The following is an 18,606-nucleotide window of genomic DNA, read 5'->3' as shown; positions in this document are numbered from 1 at the left end:
CTTATTTTATGTCCCATTCAGGGATGGCTACTTCTTTTCGTATACATGAGGTTTGGGAATGGTAGTTGTAAGCACATCCATGAATTTCGCTCTGTAATGTTTGCATTGAAAAGTTTTAAAATCAAAGTTGATTAAATATTATAATTTATGCTCAGCCATCTTGGTTATACAGTGCGTATATGTACAGTGCGTATATGCCATTTTTTCGCGCTGTGGTGTCTTGTATTGTGAAGGCTTGCGCTGCTGGAGTATTCAATGGAGAATTCAATTTTCAAGGCAATGTATATATCCAAGGCGATTTAGAAGTAATTTTCATCGGCTTCAGGAGTGTATGCTATGAATTGCGACTGAAAAATATTGAATGTACGTCAAAAGCGCCAGGTCCTCCAGTTTTTGTAACATTTTTCTCCGTTTTTGGAGAGCTATGATGAATACTTTAGAATGTGTAATGGTTGTGGTAAATTGGAGCACTTCAACCAGAGAACGGATTTAACGTTGACCTCTGTCGCGGTTTCGTAGAGGTAACTTATTGTGCTTTCAATAATTTGCACCTCTCCACTCGAAGGGATTTGCTACCGCAAGTAATTTACGGTTCATTACAGTATCATTTGACTGAAATCCATTTAATCCTTACTTCTATCATGTATTTCCATTTGCTCGTTATTTTAGCAATCTGAGGCTGTTACTTTATGTTTAACGAGTGCCTATTACGCTCTCTGACTCCTTTTTTGTATCCTATGCACTTCGATAACTTCCATATTTTATGAAATGGAATGCATCGGTGCTCGTCTTCTTCGCGCAGCCTATGCGTAGGCCACGAATATTACAAAAGAGGGTCCGCAAGTCGACCTCTAAATGTTTTGTCACCCACTCTCTGACTGGCACAGTGATCTGAGTTTTACGGGGAAATAAGGAATAATTTGGGTCGTAAACCGAAATGTATACTCATTATTTCATTTATATTCATTAAATCCATTAAAAAGTCATAATTAGGAGTGGTAATCGGAATTCATATACTTAATGATGCGATCTATCAAATTCATAGCTTTTCAATGCCGTTCCTCGTAATTACTATTATAATAAAACAAAGTATTGGGGAAAAAAACGCATTGCACTCATCCCCTAGCCGCGGACATTTTTGAAAACTGATTAAAATGCGACCGGAGTGGCCACAGAAATCAACCTTCTATTCGATGGAATTGGGCCTCCTCTATGCAGTCACCTAGGCTTAGGCTCTGACACCTGCTTATGGGTTTGTTTCAGCTGTAAGGTGGATTGTATATGTGGGGGTAGAGCTCTATTCACTCTATGATAATGACGTACGAATCTCATATTTTTGGTTTGGTGGATCGTATCCGTTGGCCCTTATTGATTTTGCATGAATTTCTAGAATTGGAAGAGTCTCAAGGCACGGATTTTGAGCAGAGGTGTTCCCCATATTTTAACCCGATACCTCTAGGGAATATTCTAGGGCTCTAACCGGTAGACTGTCACCACTCAAATGGCTGAACATGTTTGGACTTGAATCTTTTAACCTTCACTCTTCTAGTAATATGTTCCTCTTCAAGTATAGTTACCAAGGACCCAGGACAAGTACCAAGGTGGTTGCTATGCTTTGTATCATCTAGATGAATTAATGTGAGCTGTAAATGATCATTTAGTGAATATTTAAAAAGGAAGGAATGAAACGAAAGCAAATTGAAATAAGAAATAAAATCATGTGATCGCGAGAAATTAAATTTCAGAAATTTGTTTTTCGACTATCTTAGTCACCTAGGGGGAGGAGAATTCGTGTTAACCCTACGAGATCCTCGTGAAGGGTTTTATAAGGTGCTTTTCTTGTAAAATTATCCTTAAATATTCTAAGGACTCTGATTTAATAAAGGTTTTTGTGTCCCCCGGAATTCAGTGTTAAAGAAACTATTGCTTCATATGACCGCATATATAGTAAATTTGGTAGATGAAAGTTGCGTGCCGCAGGGATTGGGGTCGCTTATATGCCTTTTTTTATCTCGAGACGTGTGATGCCCCGTGCTGTCCCTGGGTAGTTCGCCTATATCTTGCTGGCGTTTATGTGTGTGCGTGTGGATATATTTCATTCCTCAGGGCTTCCGGCGGATGAGGCCAGGACCCCGGGCCTATGTATCTGTCGCGGCTGCGAGCAGCGACCGACTCGTATTTCAAATCAGGGTAATGGAATGTGTCCGGAGCCCGGGGTCCCGGCGCGCACATAAACAAGGCTCCTCTCGGCCCTGGTCTCATCTCTCGGTTCGTGAGGGCCAATTCGGCGCCCTAAGCGGGGAGATCGGACGGATCCATGGTTTTGAAACGTGTGCCGTGGTCGTTGGGGTAGTCCTTTCAAGAGCTGGGCTGAGGGGCGGTGCTAGAAGGTTTCGTTTTGCGTAGTCATAGGAAACGCTTTGCACAGTTGCAAACAGGAGGAATTTATTATTTTACGGAGGCACTGGAGCTACTCAGTTTTTCGGTACAGTTCTGTCCTGTTCATTGAGGATTCGTCTGTACGTATTAAAAGAATAGAGAGATGGCACTTTTCCACAGGTATATGGAGAGTACGACGCGTTTCGACCGTTAGGTAATAATCAAATACAAAAACTGGAAAAGTGCCATCTCTCTATTCTTTTAATACGCGCAGGATGTCATTCCACTATTTTTCGCCTGCTTCTGTTACTTTTATTGAGGATTCGTCTGCTGACGGCGACGGCAGCTTGCGGGGTCATTCCTTAGGTGTACACTGTTGTCTTTAAAATTCTTTGTTGGTAGTTGTTGTGGAGCTGAAAGGTTGTAGTCATTGGTTGATGCATTTAATAAACGATACTAGGACTATGGCATGAATATTAATCACCAGAAGACTAAAATAATGTGGTATTGTAAATCATCGAGAGCAATGAATGTGTGACCCAAGGTAAAAGGTGTTCGCAAGGTTGCGTAGGTAGAGAGTAAAAGGGAATAGTATTTAATGTAAATGGAAAACCTCAGGTTAAAATTAGTACGGAGGTTGGCCGGGCTAATCCTCAAATGTTCCATGTTTGCCTTCTTTAATCGGTAAAATACTTTGATAAAATAGCGGTTTGGAGTATTAAATTTTTTTATATTAGTTAGAAGGTAAGTATTTAATGAATCATCGGTTTTGTAAATATTTTTTTGGCTTGCCCCATCAATCTTCTTATTGTTCATGGTGTATGCAAAATTATTTTTATTTACTGCAATTCACAGTATCTGTAATTTGGAAATTAGAGAATGATTCTGGGCGTAAAGGTTTACTGGTGGCTGTTTTATAAGAGTGTATCTCATTATCTATTGGTGTACCCTTGTTAGTAACTCAAAATTCTGACATTGGTAGTATCCAATCCTTTACTTTAAAACTGGATAAAGTCTCTAAATCATTCGAGGTATTTTTTTGTGTGGATATGAATGAATTTCGCCATCTTTGCTTTTCTTAGCTCAATATGAGCGAATGTCGTTAGTTTGCCATCGAAGCGTACTGCGAGTCCCAAGCTTTAGCTTTAGCTGTTTGTTTGCATCAATGGTGTTCCATCCACGTATCCCCGAGTGTGTTTTCTTGGCCCACGAATTTTTGGACGATTTCGGTCCTGAGTGCTTTTTTGCTTCATTGTTTGCCCCCCTCGCGTTTACCCACGTCCTCTCATTTGGCTTGATTAATGCCTCCATCCATTCCGTCGGTCCCCTTGTCCCGCCGCACTCTTAACCCCTTGCAGCAATCCTTTTAGTTACGTTCCCGTCGCAACCCTTCCTTTTAAATACACTCCACACCTCGTCCACAAACGAGGATTTCTCAGCCCTTTTTATTCCGTCTATCCGTGCCCTCACTCCCTGCCATACACACCCCGATGCGACGCGAGTCCGTTGATGCGGATGCAGGGTCATCGGTACGTGAAATTCCCAAAATTGCTGCTCCCGCCTTAACTCCCTCGTCCCCACACCCCGGGCGTGAAAAACCCTTTAGCAATCCCAATCTCATAACCCCTTCCCTCCCCCCTCTTCAACGCGGTCGGAACAGAGCCGTCGACCTGTGAGTGTGCACAGAAAAAATGTGTTTTCGCTTTGATGGAATTAAGCCTTCGGATTGGAGTCCGGCGATGCGGGAGCGTTAAATATCGCGTATTGAATCGCTGTCGGGGCATTGTATCGCCATAAAGATTTACCTCTGCTCATTTTATTGTAACTTGGGGAGAAATTACGTATCCTAACGGCATAGTCATACATTCTGTAATGCGTTGGATGTGAATTAAGTTAGCAAGCGTACTTTTATGCTGCTGAGCGTGTGAGGAAATATAGATATTGGTAATAAATGAATTTAACATTGTTGATCATAAATATGTAGTTTGTGATGGAATCTAATGCAAAAGCTGAACTCACCCAATATGTATGTATGAACAATATATACGTTTTTTGGTTAAATAAGCATGTCTTTAGTGGAATATCCCCAGTGCAGGAAAAATGTCCGCTAGGAAATGGTTATGGGCGGTGATGCGTTGACAGACATGAAGGGGGCGATTCGTCATTATGAGCCACGACGCGACGCTCCATTCTTATCGACTGTATGGAGTGAATTCTTATCGCCTCGTTAACTGCCTACCTTTATGCACTAAATAGGAGTACACAACTAGTTAACCCTAGTTTATAAAGTAAATAATCAGTAAAGTTAGCTTGGTGCCAAGCAAAATATCATAAAGAGTGTGAACGCTGGCTTAAAAAGAGGTGTACCCCTATTTAGTGCAGAAACGAGCTTTAGTTTACGGGGCGATAAAAATTCGCTCCTAGCGGTCGATATTATGGAGAGACATAATTTATGAAGATACATATATTACAATGGTTGGAAAAGAGGAGGTTGTTGTGGCTATGGTTGAACTATGCAAGACAAGTATTGTGCGAATGTAGATCCGGAATCACAGGCTAAATACTCGAAGTCTCATTCGTAACCCTAATCGAAATTGTACCCCTCTGCGGGTTTTTCTCGCGTGTAAGTTCGCGTATAGGAGTACTTATTTTCCCAAAAGCCGCTAACCATTTTCGTATCCCTAGAGTTCGGCGCTCCACCGTTTGAGAACCGCAAATCCAAGCGATGTTTCCAAGTATCGTTTGAAAGTTCTGGTGGAAGGTGGGAGGATTTGGGTGGTGAGATGTGGTGAGGCCGTCGCGGAGAATGTAGGTTGGAATGTGTGTGTGGATCTGGTGCATCGTGGAGGCATTCCTCCGCGCTCGCCGAGGGGCCAGCCGAGGAGTGAACGCATTTCCTCATTCACGATAGTTTACAGTTGTTTAACTATGTAGTTGGTGACCTTTGGCAGTAGCGAGTGGTAAAGGACGCAGCTGTGGCTATCGAGAGGCTTTTAAATTGCTTCAAGTCCTCTAATATCTGTTTAGTATCTGTATTACGATTAATGCATTGCTTGAATTATTTTTCGTGGAATATTTTATGTATCAGTGTGGTTCATGATGTGCCGAGTTACGCCAAGGAGTCATATTACACTCTTTCAATCGATTGTGTTTAGTATTTTTCATGACATATTGTTTGCTTAATTTTAACGATTTTTCTTTAAAATATTTAGGGACTATGAAATTTTACATCTGAGAAAATGATAAGCCAATATTCTCCCAATTTGAGGTGAATGGGGGTCTACTCTATGGGCCCCGAGTACTTCGAGATTGTGTCTAAGGCTTTATGCGAGTAATTCGTTTGGAAAGAAGACGGTGCGATGGGGATAGTGATGCTGCCTCGTTAAGCTATGCGGAGTTGAGTTGGTGGGAGGGCATGGAAGGAGATGGATGGATCGGGTGAAAGTGAGCATTAGCGGGTGCCCGCGAAGCGGCGAGGCGTGCTTTTCAGAGGCAGCGGGCTGTGCACCTCCCGAAGCCAACGTTTTTTTTCCCTCTCCCATCCCTCCTTTTAATCATTGTTTTCGTCACAGGGTGTATGGAAGGTGGTTTGCGCCCTATCTGTATTTATAAAAGAGGATGTCTGTTTGTCTGTCCGCTATGCATTTCATTACGGCGTCACAGATTGCTACCAAAGTTTGTACGTAGTTGCATCTCATGCTCCAAAGCCCGTAGTGCTACTTCTGGTTGTGTCCGACGCGTCTTTTGCGTCGTTTTCTCATAACCGTTTGTTACGTCACGTAATGCAATTTCTTTGGAAAGACATCCTGCCGGGTAGGCACACCTATTGACATGATTAACGGCAAAGCGTAGCTCAAAGTATTCTACACCATTACTTATACTATTGCTATTACTAATCTTCTCGGTGCAAACCCTTTTGTCGGGGTTTGCGTTCACGCGACGCTTTTGGTATAAGAAATCGTTTTCTCCATGTTTGCTGTTACATGTGTAGACCATCATTATTTGTTCCTTTACCTGTAAATCTAGCCGTGTGACCGTGAATTTCAAGTTCCAAGTTTCCCACTTTTCTGGCGAATCCCTTTCTCATCTCATCCTTCCCGAGAAACGGCGGGTGGCCTGCCAGTATACTGATAAGAGGAGCAGGGAGGCAATAGTACCGAACGGTGGGAAGTTTATTATTTAAATATTCTAGCGATCAAGGGAGGTTTCCATGGAGTACTTTACAAGCATTCTGGGAGCCTCCCCTTCCTACAATCACTCGGAGTAAAAAAATCAACTACCTCACCCAGGCAGAGAAATGTTATTAATTAAGGTCTCGAAACAATAGTCCATCGGAGCTTATCGCAAGTATCATTATCATTAATTAACATCCATGTCTCCGTCCTGTGCCCAAGAAGGCGGATTAGGAGCTTCCCGAGGAAGGGGTAAGAGATTAGGAGCCACTTTTCCTCTTAGCTCTTCCCCTTCCTCTTTTCAATCTAAGGCCTACTCCCTTTCATTCAATCTAAAATCCTATTTTCTTCCTTCCTCTCCCTCTTTTACCTAAAACTTGTGTATTTCGTAGATGTTTTGTATATTTTGTATATATTCCTAGCTATGTGTGGTTGGCGAGGCCGAACAAAAGAGACCTTCCAATTTTTTTTTCCTTCTTTTCATAGAGTTCTTCCTAGAAAAATCTGTTTAAGCTACCCTAGCGGGGAAGGGAGGAAGTTTTATTTTATCCGTCTAAATTTTTCAGAAGTGGAGCAGAGTCACTTGTGATGAGGTCGCAAATAATTTTGCAAATCGCGCTGCGTCTGTTAAAATGTTATCCACAATGACTGATTTCTAAGGGGAATCAGTATCTCCTAAGGTAATAAGTTATATGCTAAGCTATTAGTTATATGTAAAGGAATTTTTAAAATTCCCTTATAGCTAATACTTCAAAAGGTTTCTGATTAATAATGCTTAACTATTTTACTGGCCTCATTTACGGAAACGATGTGCATAGATGCCAATAGCTTATTGGACATTTTTACGAAATACCTTATTTCTCGCTACTTTCTTTCTCCTTATCTCCATCGGTAATCGAACATTCGGTTTTTCTCTTTTTTGGATCGAATTAACTTATCCGAGTGTGTATGAAGGTTGAAGAAAGCTGTCAGGGCATTTCATTCGCCCGTATAGTATTTTATTTGCCTATTTTTCTTACCTTATAAAATAACTATGTGCGTCTGAATTTACGCCGAAGTTAATTCAAAATTTGGCTAAAATATTTAGATAATTGTTGTTGGCCTTTCATACTCCCGCCGTCGTGGTTCGCCGGGGAGACGAGGCGTGGCGCTGCCGGGGGTTCGCGGAGGGATGTGTGCGGAGCGACCATAGATCGTTCATCTATGGGAGCGACGAGACCTCAGCAGTCGTGAAGCGAGTCGTGAAAGGGACCAGAACGGTCTCACATGTTCATTTGTATTAGCAACCAAATTTGTTCTTAAATTGTAATAAACTATCTCAAGGCACAACGACTTCGCGGCGTTATAATTATTGTCCTGCACAGGCGTTGAGACCTGCATCAACAATTGTTGTATTTTTACGTTACTGCACTTAGCGTTATAAAACATCAAAGGAATCGTAAATTCTCGGCAGTTTATTTTCTTGGTAAGTAGTTCCTTGTCTCTCATTCCCCTCAGGGATATCCGATACCTTTCTGGCCGGGAGGAAGAACTAGCCAGTCCGAAATGGTCCCCAATTACGCGGGAAAGTGGCTCCTAATCTCATACCCCTCCCTCGGGAAGATCCTAATCCGCCTTCCTGGGCACAGGACGGAGTCATGGATGATAATTAATGATAATGATTGTTGCGATGAGCTCCGATGGACTATTGTTTTGAGACATTAATTAATGATATTTATAAAATAAAATAACTTTGTTTTATTTTATAATGAAGCGATTTCACAAAATAACGACTGAGACCGTGTCTTATATTAATCATATTTCTCTGCCTGGGTGAGGTTGTTGATTTTTTTACACCGAAGTGCGTAAATAATTTAACCTGAGGTATTTTACTCATCACATGCAATCAGATATATAAAAAAGTCATTTTTTCCTTTAGTTTTCTTGGTTGACATTTTTCATTGACCTAAAGACGATTTAATTTCAGTTGGAATCATTTAATATGCCTGATGATGTATTTAGGTTGCCAAACTTAAACTTTACCTTTAGCCAAACTTAAACTTTTAATACATCCGTAGGTTTGGTTTATGTTATCTCCGGTCTCTTTAAAATTTCTCCCGGCTACAGCAAGAGAGTTGCTTAATGTTCTGATCGACGAAAGTATTGTTACAGACTCGTCTGCATTTTAATGTAACAGTAAACTGGTATTAACAAGTACCAGTGGTGACGTAACAACGGTTTTCAGGTGTAAATAGGAGCAGAACACCTAGTAGAGGTGCTCCGTTTTGGGAGTCTCGATCTTATCAGCACAAGTTCAGACTTGGAATCCCACCCTATTAAAACAATTCTCCCGCATCCTTACGGTTTCATTGCGCATGTCTGATTAGTTTGAAGTGGAAGAAGTTTGCATATGAAATACTTAACAATTGATTTTATCATAGCGCTGATACTTCTCCTACTTGTATATACTGTATAATAAATGAAATTTCCAATCATAATGAACGACTACGACAGTTTAAAAAACACTATCACTGGAATCAGTGAATGCGGGTCGTAGCGTGATCTCAAATTTTACAATTTCAATCTTGGTCGCATGTGCAGAAGCCTAAATTCGCTCTTGTTTATAATTACTCTGTGGATAACATGGAGAATTCAGGTTTGAGATTCGGTTCTCTGGAGAAGTTGACTGCCTCTCCCTATGCGTCCTCTGGATGGCTTTTTCCTCCTTTCTCATGGCCGCTCTTCTCGAAGGAAGGAGTCTTTCCAAGTGTGAATCCTCCGCGGCTGTCTTTGTAGAGTCCACGTGTCCCGGTGGGCGGAAACGCTGGTGGGCGGCAGGATCGCCCAAATTGGCTGGGCCTTGTTTGAACTCTCGAAAGGAACCAAGGAGGGGGAGGGAATTAGTCGGGACGGTTGGCAGCCTTTTATTCCCTCCCACTCCCTGTTATTGCTTTCTTTGCTTCTTATCTCTCTCCCCCCTTCCTTTTTGGATTGTTTCTTTGACCACTCCCTCCCTCCCTCCGCCCCCGCCTAATTGGAACTTATCCCTTAGATCAGCGGAGTGGGGTCATCCGTTTCTTGCAGCCGGCCACCGTAAACGGACACGGTATGGGCCACCTTCTTGCTCCGGGGTCTCTTGCCGTGTGGTTTTCGCGAGTTGAATTGAGCCGTAATTCTGGGATGTAACAAAACCGGCAGTAAGCGCATTCGAATATCGAACATGGAATTATGTAAAATTTCCCTGGGAAACCGGAAGTTATGCATGAATTATTCTGATTTGATTGACAGGACACCCTGTATAACACTTAATGTAGCAGTTTCGAAAATCCCACCTCCATCTGTATCTTTTGGATGACTCCTTTAGGATCAAAGGTGAATTTTTTCCGGAGAAAATGTTACCCGACATTTGAGATTTCATTAAAAAAGTCTCCACGCTTTGAATTGTAACAATTTGCGGCCTAATTCGTTACAAATCAAAGTAGCAGTTTTTCGCGGATGAAAGGATTTCTCGATACGCTCTCTTTTGGATTTGCCGCGCGCTTTGAAGGTGGCGTCTGCATCTAATGCTAGTCTTTCCCTTTTTTATACTTACGGAACAGAGGATTAGATCTGCTTCTCAGAACTTCGGATTGCGTCTTTCTGATTTTTCTCCATTCGAGTGTTCATAACCGATTCGACTCCCATATTTTTTTTTCGAAAACTCGGATAGTTCCAGGAACGATGTTTTTAAGGCTTGTAAATCTGTTTGAGATAGCGGTATGAATTTCCCTCGGGGCGAGTGCGAAGACGGGAAGAACCCTAAGGATCTGGCGAATATTGGTTCTGTTGGCTCGTGAAGTTGTAGTTATCATCTTTCCTGAGATTCTGCGTTTTGCCTTTGGCGTATATCATCCGTCTTTGCTGTGTCTCTTGTTTAGTTCATGAAGTCTCGTCTCATCCGATTTTACATCGATATGTGAACATGAATGGATTTTCTCATGTCTTACGCCTCTTAGACGGTCTCATCCAATATACTTGGAATAAAAGTAGAATTGAAAGTATATCGGGGCGATTTGTTATCAAATTTTTTGTGCTTTAATCTTCACTTCAGAACCTATTTACTTGGGTACTCACTTGCATTTCCCGCATTCCCGTATTTTTTCTCTTGCTGTGCGTGAAAATCCGCAATAAAGTCCGTGTTATAATTTGCGATTATCCCGCGATAATGATCATAAGTGGACTTGTAACCCCCGTTTTCTTTCAATCCTCTTAATCACGGTCTCCCAGGCTGTTATCTCTTATTTTCTACGGTCATCAATTATACGTTCTTTTAATTTCTTGCCACTGTCTTCTTTCTCCAAATTCTCTCTAACCTTTGATTCTGAAGTAAAGAATGAAGCACAAACTTTTAAATTCCCATTCTTGTTATAATATGAGATACTTCGAAAATAGTCATTAAAAGAGTTGACGCTTACAGTGCTGTAAATATCGATACGAGATTAACCTAAATGGTGACCTTGTGAAATCTTCTGTTGAGGGCATACATCGTTGGTTAAACTTACACAGAAATGGAATCACACAGGGCCTAATCATTCTTTAGAAATGGAATTCAAACCAATTTCGTCTCCTGCCTATTGCCATATGGAGGCAACTATACACTCATGTTTACGTTACTGCAACGAATTCCTTTAGGAACATTGACGGGGAATTTATTGTACTTGTACGTCATATCTCCCACTAATAGTATGTTCTTCTCCATGGTAAGCCTTTTGCTGAGACATAAGTATGATTGGCCGAAAGAGCACTTCAATAATTTACGTCTTGCATTAATTTGTGGTTATATTTCGGGAATCGCCATATATAGGGCCAATGGTTCCCTCAAGTGTCATCACCTTTCCCTCAACGATCGAAATCAATGCTACGCGAGAGTTTTCATTTTTATTTTGGCTCAGCCCGGGCTTTTATGTCTATTTTTTTCTCTGTCAAATCTGCAATCGGCAGCAGAATTACTATCCCAACTCTTTTTATTTTCCCACCCGAAATTGACTCGTCAAAGGCTCATGGGAATCTCAATTATCTCCGCGACGCCCTGGCGTTGACGGGCAATGAAGGTGTTTTTGATACGTTCTCCCGCTTGTACAACCCTCACCTCTTCCACATCTCCGCGCTCCGGGATTTTGATTGTGCGCGCGAAGTTCATTTCGCGGTACGCGGGGGGAGGTGGAGAAAGGGGGGGTGTGGATAATTTCTCGCCCTCGGTATTCCCGCCTTTCTCTCCCGTCCTCCGCGTTTTCCCGCGTCAGAGATCGGCAGCGAATGTGAAAGGGGTGTTCGAATTGGAAGCGGGGAGAGGCGGGTTAGGATGGCGCTTTTGAGCGTCGAATGGTGCCGGGCGGAATTGCCTCAAACGGGATTCATTCGCAAAGGGGGTTCTGCGTTCTCTTCTTCCCTGCTGGCGAAATTAGGAACCATACGCGCTTCATCGGCGGCTCCCCCCCCTTTCTCTCCCTCCCGCCACCTTCCCCTTTCCTGTCTTGGCCAGATTTTGAGGTAAATTTTCAGGGTATCGTGATGTTCTTGCTGGTGTATATGAAGCAAGAAACCTTGTTAAGGTAAGGTCGTTGACTCTCGCCCAGTAGCGTAAATCATGTGCGGGGTAGGTGTGTAGGCAATTGCATTTTCGGCTTCTCGCTTTTGTCCTGAAAACTAGGTTTAACCAAAGATTTTCCACCGATTGCGAAATCCGTGACGTCCACCTACTCTCACTCAAGTGCCCCCTTCGTTCGCAGTATAGAGAGGTCAGGGTAATTTTGTGTTATATTCGTGATGATGGGATGGTAGTGTTACTTGAAATCGTCGATCTCCGTTCATGTGTTTAGTTATTCGATGATTCGCCATCTATTTATCTGGAGGGGTGTCTATTGAGAAAAAATAAATACACAAGTCATTTTATTTTTCAATATCCACTCATCCATTTTTTTTCAATTTAGCATGTATGTTTGGGAGATGAGTCCATTGACAACTCTCAGGATATTTTTATAAAATATCGTTGTGTTTTCTTAGGTCTTAATTTTGGCGGAAATCTCTGTGTGAATGAATGACAAACAGTATGAATTTTTACTCGCCGGAAACTGCGTAAAGCTAAAAGTGGAGGTGGAATGTTTGGGAATGGCTGCGTGTAGTTTTCCATAAATGGCCTATTTCTGGCCGAAATCTTTGTACAGTAATTATTTACCTTGTAGCTAAAATATATCGGTAGATTTACGTTATTTACTCCATTTAATCCCTAAAAAGTGATTTTTTTCTGTTAGATTCTGTGATACAACGGTGTATCATACCTGTAATTGTAATTATAAAGAGGCCATTTTTAATCTTCGATGTAAAAAAAGCAAACTCTCTTAAATAATCTAACCCGCGCGGTATCCCGAGAAGATTTTTCTAAAACTCCTTATGGTATTCCACGACTAAAATCCGTGAGGAAATAATACATTTAACTGTAGCGGCCCCCTGAAGTAGTTAAGAATTTATTTCCTCTCGTTTGACCATGTTGAAACCCTGGACCTCGGTAATAGGCTAACGGGAAGGAAAACAGTTTCTGTACCACATTTGCTCTAATTTCACGTCCAGCCGCTCGTGGAAGGCAGCAATTATGAAAAAGTGGGAATGTTTTTCGCGTCGACATGCGATTTTTATTTCTTCCTCGATTCCGGGAACCATCAATTAGAAACCTTGTCCTTGCGACCCCGGTGCGATGTTTGTTCCGTGGGTCCGCCCCCACCCACAGTGGTCGCTTCGAATATTTACAGCGGCCGAGTTGGTGACAAATGGTGCTCGGTGAATGGCACTCGTCATCTGTTGCAAGGTTCCCGGAAACGAGATGGCTCTCTATTCAACACCGTGTGACTGATGGCAATGCAAAATGGAAATGTTTTGCCCTGCTCCCGGAATCCCGGGAAGTTCACCAGTAGACGGGCCAAGGAAGTTCATTTTTTACTCTCCGGTGATAGATGCCCTGCTCTCGTAACACGCCGGGCTTGATTTATTCTAAAGGAGTGAAATTGAGATAGCGTATTGGCTAGTATTCAGCCTCCTCTTCAAAAAGCATTTTGAAATAAAAAGAAGGAAAAGGGTTCTAGGTGTTCGTCATTCGTCATCATAGGTGAACAATCCTTGGATTGGTTTTACGCAGTAACACTCTTGGCATCGTAACCGTGTGCCCGCTTTGTTAGTTTTAAGTTGACGTATTTGTATTGGTTTGGTTTTAAATCACCCGCGAATAAGCTTCCTCGCGAAAAAGAGGGATGGCTTAGTGTTGAGATTTACTTTTAAGTTCATACCATTTGGACTGATTTTCGACCTTTTTGGTGTTATCGGTAGGAAAAATGTCTTGCAATGCGGAAATTGCCGTAGTGCTGTTTCAGTGTCAAATGGCGTTGAAGCTCACGTTGACGTATATAATTATGCAAAGTCGGTAATTAATTTTTTTGCGAAATATTACGGTTTTATTTTATCAACATATGAGGGGTCATTCGTAATTCATCATCATTGGTCAACATTCGTTGAATTCGTTTTACGTAGTGTTCGTCTCAATTCTGATATCCGCTATTCTTTCCATGTTATTTATTATGTATATTATATTTATTTTTATTTACATTCATAATTGCGTGAACTGGTAAATTGATAATTCTTTTCTCTGTTTTCAGGTGAGTTTGGTTTTCTTCTACCGCTGTTGTATTGGAAATCGCCAAATGTGAGTGTAAGTGCTGCATTTCTAATTGTCCATAGATATTACGCACGTGATATTATGACCACGTGCCCACTTTGTTAGTTTTCAATTGGGAGAAATTTGGTTTGTGGTTATCCTTGTAGTGGCTTTAATATGATTATCATAGCCGGTACAAGCTTGATTGTATGAAAAATAAATGATTTTAATTAATGAGTTATGAGTGTATGATGTCCAAATTATTTTGGTTGCTTTTAGACTCTGTTTTTTAGTCGGCCAAGTGAATAAAACCTGTTATTTGCGTTGAATCTAATTCATGATTGATTAAAAACGAGGTCCAACTCTAACTCAGGAAGCTCTTTGATGTTACTTAATTTTAAGGAAGAGTTCGGGAAAAGCTTCATTTCGTATGTTGGAAAAAAATGATCTGTTTAAAGTTTTTGAGTGGCTGGAACTTAAAACAAAATGACGAATTATCTTTGTTCTTTCTGTATATTTAATCATTCATACTTCGAAAGCGAAACGTAATTTATCTAATTAATGCAATGGAAAAGCTTCAGTACGTTAATTCCTGGAATATATATTATAGTATTTCTTGTGCGGTACAAAGGGTATTTCGGACGGTTTATCAGTTGCTGCAAAACTGAGCGGATTTCACTTGCACTTTCATCTCCATTAAAGCTAATATAATGCTCAGCTGGCTTATTCTGCGCAAGTATATGGGGTGTTGAATCCGTTTTAATATTTCATTATGGTAGATACCAAACACCATGGAATAATTTTTGCCATGAAATCCGCCATAGCTTTCATTTCAGGGAGTTTAAATTTAATAAGCTTTTCTGTATGATAAAAGGCATTCGTTGGCATGATACTATTGAGTTGGATAATTTACACAGAAATGGTATGATCCTGAGGATTTTGATCAAATAATCCGGGTATCTATCGCATGCATACATCATTAGGAATAATCTCACGTGTCCATTGGTATGCCTTTAGCTAATATTTTTGCGCTTGCAAATACCATTTGCATCACTTCCCTTAGAATGCTTACATGGCATGAATATTAATGTAGGGACAGGAAAATGTTACTTCCATTTTTATCCGTATTAAATTTCTTTTATACGTTGATCATTCGGGTATGATGTGCGCAAGTGTAATATTATTCGAGGATTGTTATTTGGAATAAAGCTTAGATATTATTTTTACGTATCCAGATCTGGTGAATAGTCTCCACTGAGGTAGTGCCAGTGGCTATAAATGTGAAATACAACTCAGTTTTCTCCATAGCACTCTATTCTTGTATATTTACTTCACATCTCCATCTAGAGATCGCGATGGTGAATGTTTGGTTATCGAAGGCCGAGATGACTGCTTGAGAACGCTTTTTTATCGCAGGCACTAAATTAATTGCCCAGTTCATGTCATACTACCAAATTTGTTCAGGGCGTTTTTTGAAACATTTTTGTGCATCTTTACCCGAACGGCAATGAAACGAGACTCCCTTCTGCATAAAAATATTCCGGTGTCATGGAAATACTTGTTGTTATTTCTATGATTAGGTTCGCTAATTGCTCATTGGTACAGCTGGATCGGCAAAAATTCCTATTCGGCGCCACCGATTACCGGCATTTTTCTCATCCCGAGCATAGATATATGACTGGAACTCTAAAGCGTGCCTACGTGTAGAGCTGCTTGCTTCCAAACCCACTTAACCTGTCGCGCTACCTCTAATTAATGGCGACACGATGGAACAGTTCCACAGAATGGTACCAGAGATGTCGCCTACCACCTCCCGCTCTCCAGTCTGTCGAAGCTTAGAGTAACCCAGCATCGCCGACGTCTTCCTCCGGTTGCCCGGCTTCACGGAATTAAGAGGAGCATCGTCGAGCACTTTGTTTTCATGTCCGCGACCTAATTCATCTGCCTGGGGAAGGTAGAAAGGGGAGGAGCTCGGAGAATGGAAGTTTAAGGAGCTCCTTGTTCACCGTAATCAGTTGAGCGATCTCTTTAATACGTCTTGCAGGGTTTCGGTCCATTTCTCGACCGTCCGCACTTCCTCTTTCATTTGTTTGAGCAAGTGTGTCGGGGGTAGCTGTGGAGCAGGAGCTTTCCTCGATCTGTCTTGTCTCATTCTCTTCCTTTGCTGCCCCTTCCCTATCCCTTCGCTCTCTATCCCAACCTCTACTCGTACTCGGTCCTCCCCTGCTTACTTTCCCCCATAGTAGACGAAATTTTCTTCTTACCTCAATCCTAAAATTAGCGTAGGAAATAGAATAGGCTTTGAAAGTAACGTGGAATAGTTGAACTATTTGTTGAAATTATTGGAGTATTCTAAGGGATTATTATAGAATGATAATTTTAATTCTCTCCTATTATAATTTTGTCTGCATTCTATGTTTTTTTTGTTATCCCTACCCAGTCTCTCCCGTATCCGACTTTAATCAGTCATTAAATTCATTTAAAATGTCCTTAATTGCCCTTTTTGACAGTCCTATTATTGTTTCCTTCTTTCGCTCTCGTTATCAATTACAATTTTTTCTCACTTGGCATGATCTCATTTAACGCTAATGACTATATAACTCGGTAAATACTATGGCCGTTGCCGCTGTAATAGGTTTGTTGTCTTTTTTAGTTGCTTTTGAATTTTAATTGCAATTAACTTATGTGTTTAATTTTTATGCCGTAACTGCACTTTAAAGCGGCAGTCTTGATGAATTTGTACCATTTTATTAAATAAATAAAAATAAAATAATTTTTTGAATTACCCTAGCCTTTTCTCCCTCCCAAATAGGACTTACCTCTTCAGTTCTCATAAAGTCGTATTCCATTTAATTTTGTCTGTAAATCCTGTTCTTTTCCTCTCCCTACCCGCTCACCAAACATTGTTCTCTCTAACTAGGCTTTTAGCGTTCCTTCCCAACATATTACCCGCTCCACCCAAAGCCTCGTCTCATCATTATCTCCTCTAGCAGATTCTTCTCCTCGCCCGCCATGTCTATCACTTCCTCGTTCCTTTTCGTCTTCGCTTCGCTTATACCTTGCCCATTCCTCCCCGAACCCACTTGTCGGACGCCTCCGGTCATTTATCGCACTGTTACCTCTGAGCACACGCACACGCGCTGTAAATCGCTAGGTTCCACATTAGACTCACTAGTATATGTATGATGCCTCATCTTTTACCCAATGTGAGCGTACCGGGACTAGCCACGGTGATAACGTAACGGAATTGTGCAAAACTTTCCACGTAGGGGAATGACGATTCGGTAGATTGACTGACAATAGCTCTCGACCGGAAATTGGGAATCCTGTTTCGAATATTCCGGTTAAGGCGAATGATTTTTCCCTGTGGAATTTTCGCAAATTTTACCCAATTATTTTGTCATCACCTCTTTCCAGTGGAGTACGGTAAGCTTGGAAATTATCACAGATTTAACTGAAGAAAATTGTCATAATTATTACGGAGGCAATTCGATGATTCATCTGGTCGATAACATCATTCATGGTTTTTGTATTCATTTTGAATGGGCGGCACCTAGCGTTAGCAACTTTACATTTAGATATTCAATGGTAAAATAATGTTTATTGGAAAGAGAGTTGCCGAAGAAATGGATAACTTTTGACTGTCAAAGTCCATAGTTCAACGTTAACATCCATGGCTATCGTTCGATGCACCTGTTAATCATGCGAGAAATGAAATCGGTAATAATTTCAGAAAGGTAATAAATGGCAGTAGATATGTGTAATAATAAATTTTAAGAGTGGTCCGCTATATTACATTGTTAAAATTTGGATCAGCGGGTTAAGGAAGTACATCACATGATTTTTTTTTGTGGTGCATGTGCGTGTCCGTCTTATTCTTTCTCATCATTACTGGCTTCCACATTATGGTTTCTCCTAATATCTTCTCTCTGCAGTATTCCGTCTTCTTCCTTCCCTCTTCGTATCATCTGTAGCCGCCAGCCGTCTCATTAAACCTTGCCTTTTCTCCTCGCGAGCTTTTCCAATCTAGCTTACCGCTCCTCCCCCAAATGGCCTGACTACCCTCTCCGCCTACGCTTCTCCAGCCTCGCCCAGAGCCGGCGAGATCCCATCCGATGTTCGTCGGGGACTATAGTTCTGAAAAGGCCGCTACCATTGCTGCGTTCGATTCCGTCGACTCCTTAGGAAACTTTCTTTCGAATTTCCTTGTGAAATAAGGTGTACAAAGCTATTAAAATTGTCTTCTCTTGGTGGATTCGCTGAAAACCCATTATAAGTAATGAGTGAATTATATAGTTATATCATGTTTACTTATCCTAGGTGCTGTTATTATTAGAGGTTGTTATTTTACAAATAGGGTCAATTTAAAAATAGGGTAACTCTCTAGTATTACAC

The 18,606-nt window shown here is 41.2% G+C and overlaps 1 protein-coding gene and 1 long non-coding RNA gene across 3 annotated transcripts in view; both read left to right on the top strand.

Annotated features, from left to right (window-relative positions):
- LOC124161860 overlaps positions 1–14,271 on the top strand; it is a 58,375-nt gene extending 44,104 nt beyond the window's left edge. The window contains exon 3 of the long non-coding RNA XR_006865416.1: positions 14,213–14,271. This is a non-coding gene — a long non-coding RNA (uncharacterized LOC124161860). The remainder of the gene's footprint in view (positions 1–14,212) is intronic.
- Positions 1–18,606, top strand: part of LOC124161858 (ubiquitin-like protein 3) — a 596,237-nt gene that overhangs the window by 276,424 nt on the left and 301,207 nt on the right. The gene's annotated exons all lie outside the window — the stretch shown is intronic.

This window comes from Ischnura elegans, chromosome 7 (assembly GCF_921293095.1).
Source record: "Ischnura elegans chromosome 7, ioIscEleg1.1, whole genome shotgun sequence".
In the NCBI taxonomy this organism is placed as follows: domain Eukaryota; kingdom Metazoa; phylum Arthropoda; class Insecta; order Odonata; family Coenagrionidae; genus Ischnura; species Ischnura elegans.
The sequence above is the reverse complement of the archived record's forward strand: the minus strand, read 5'-3'. Positions and strand labels throughout refer to the sequence as shown.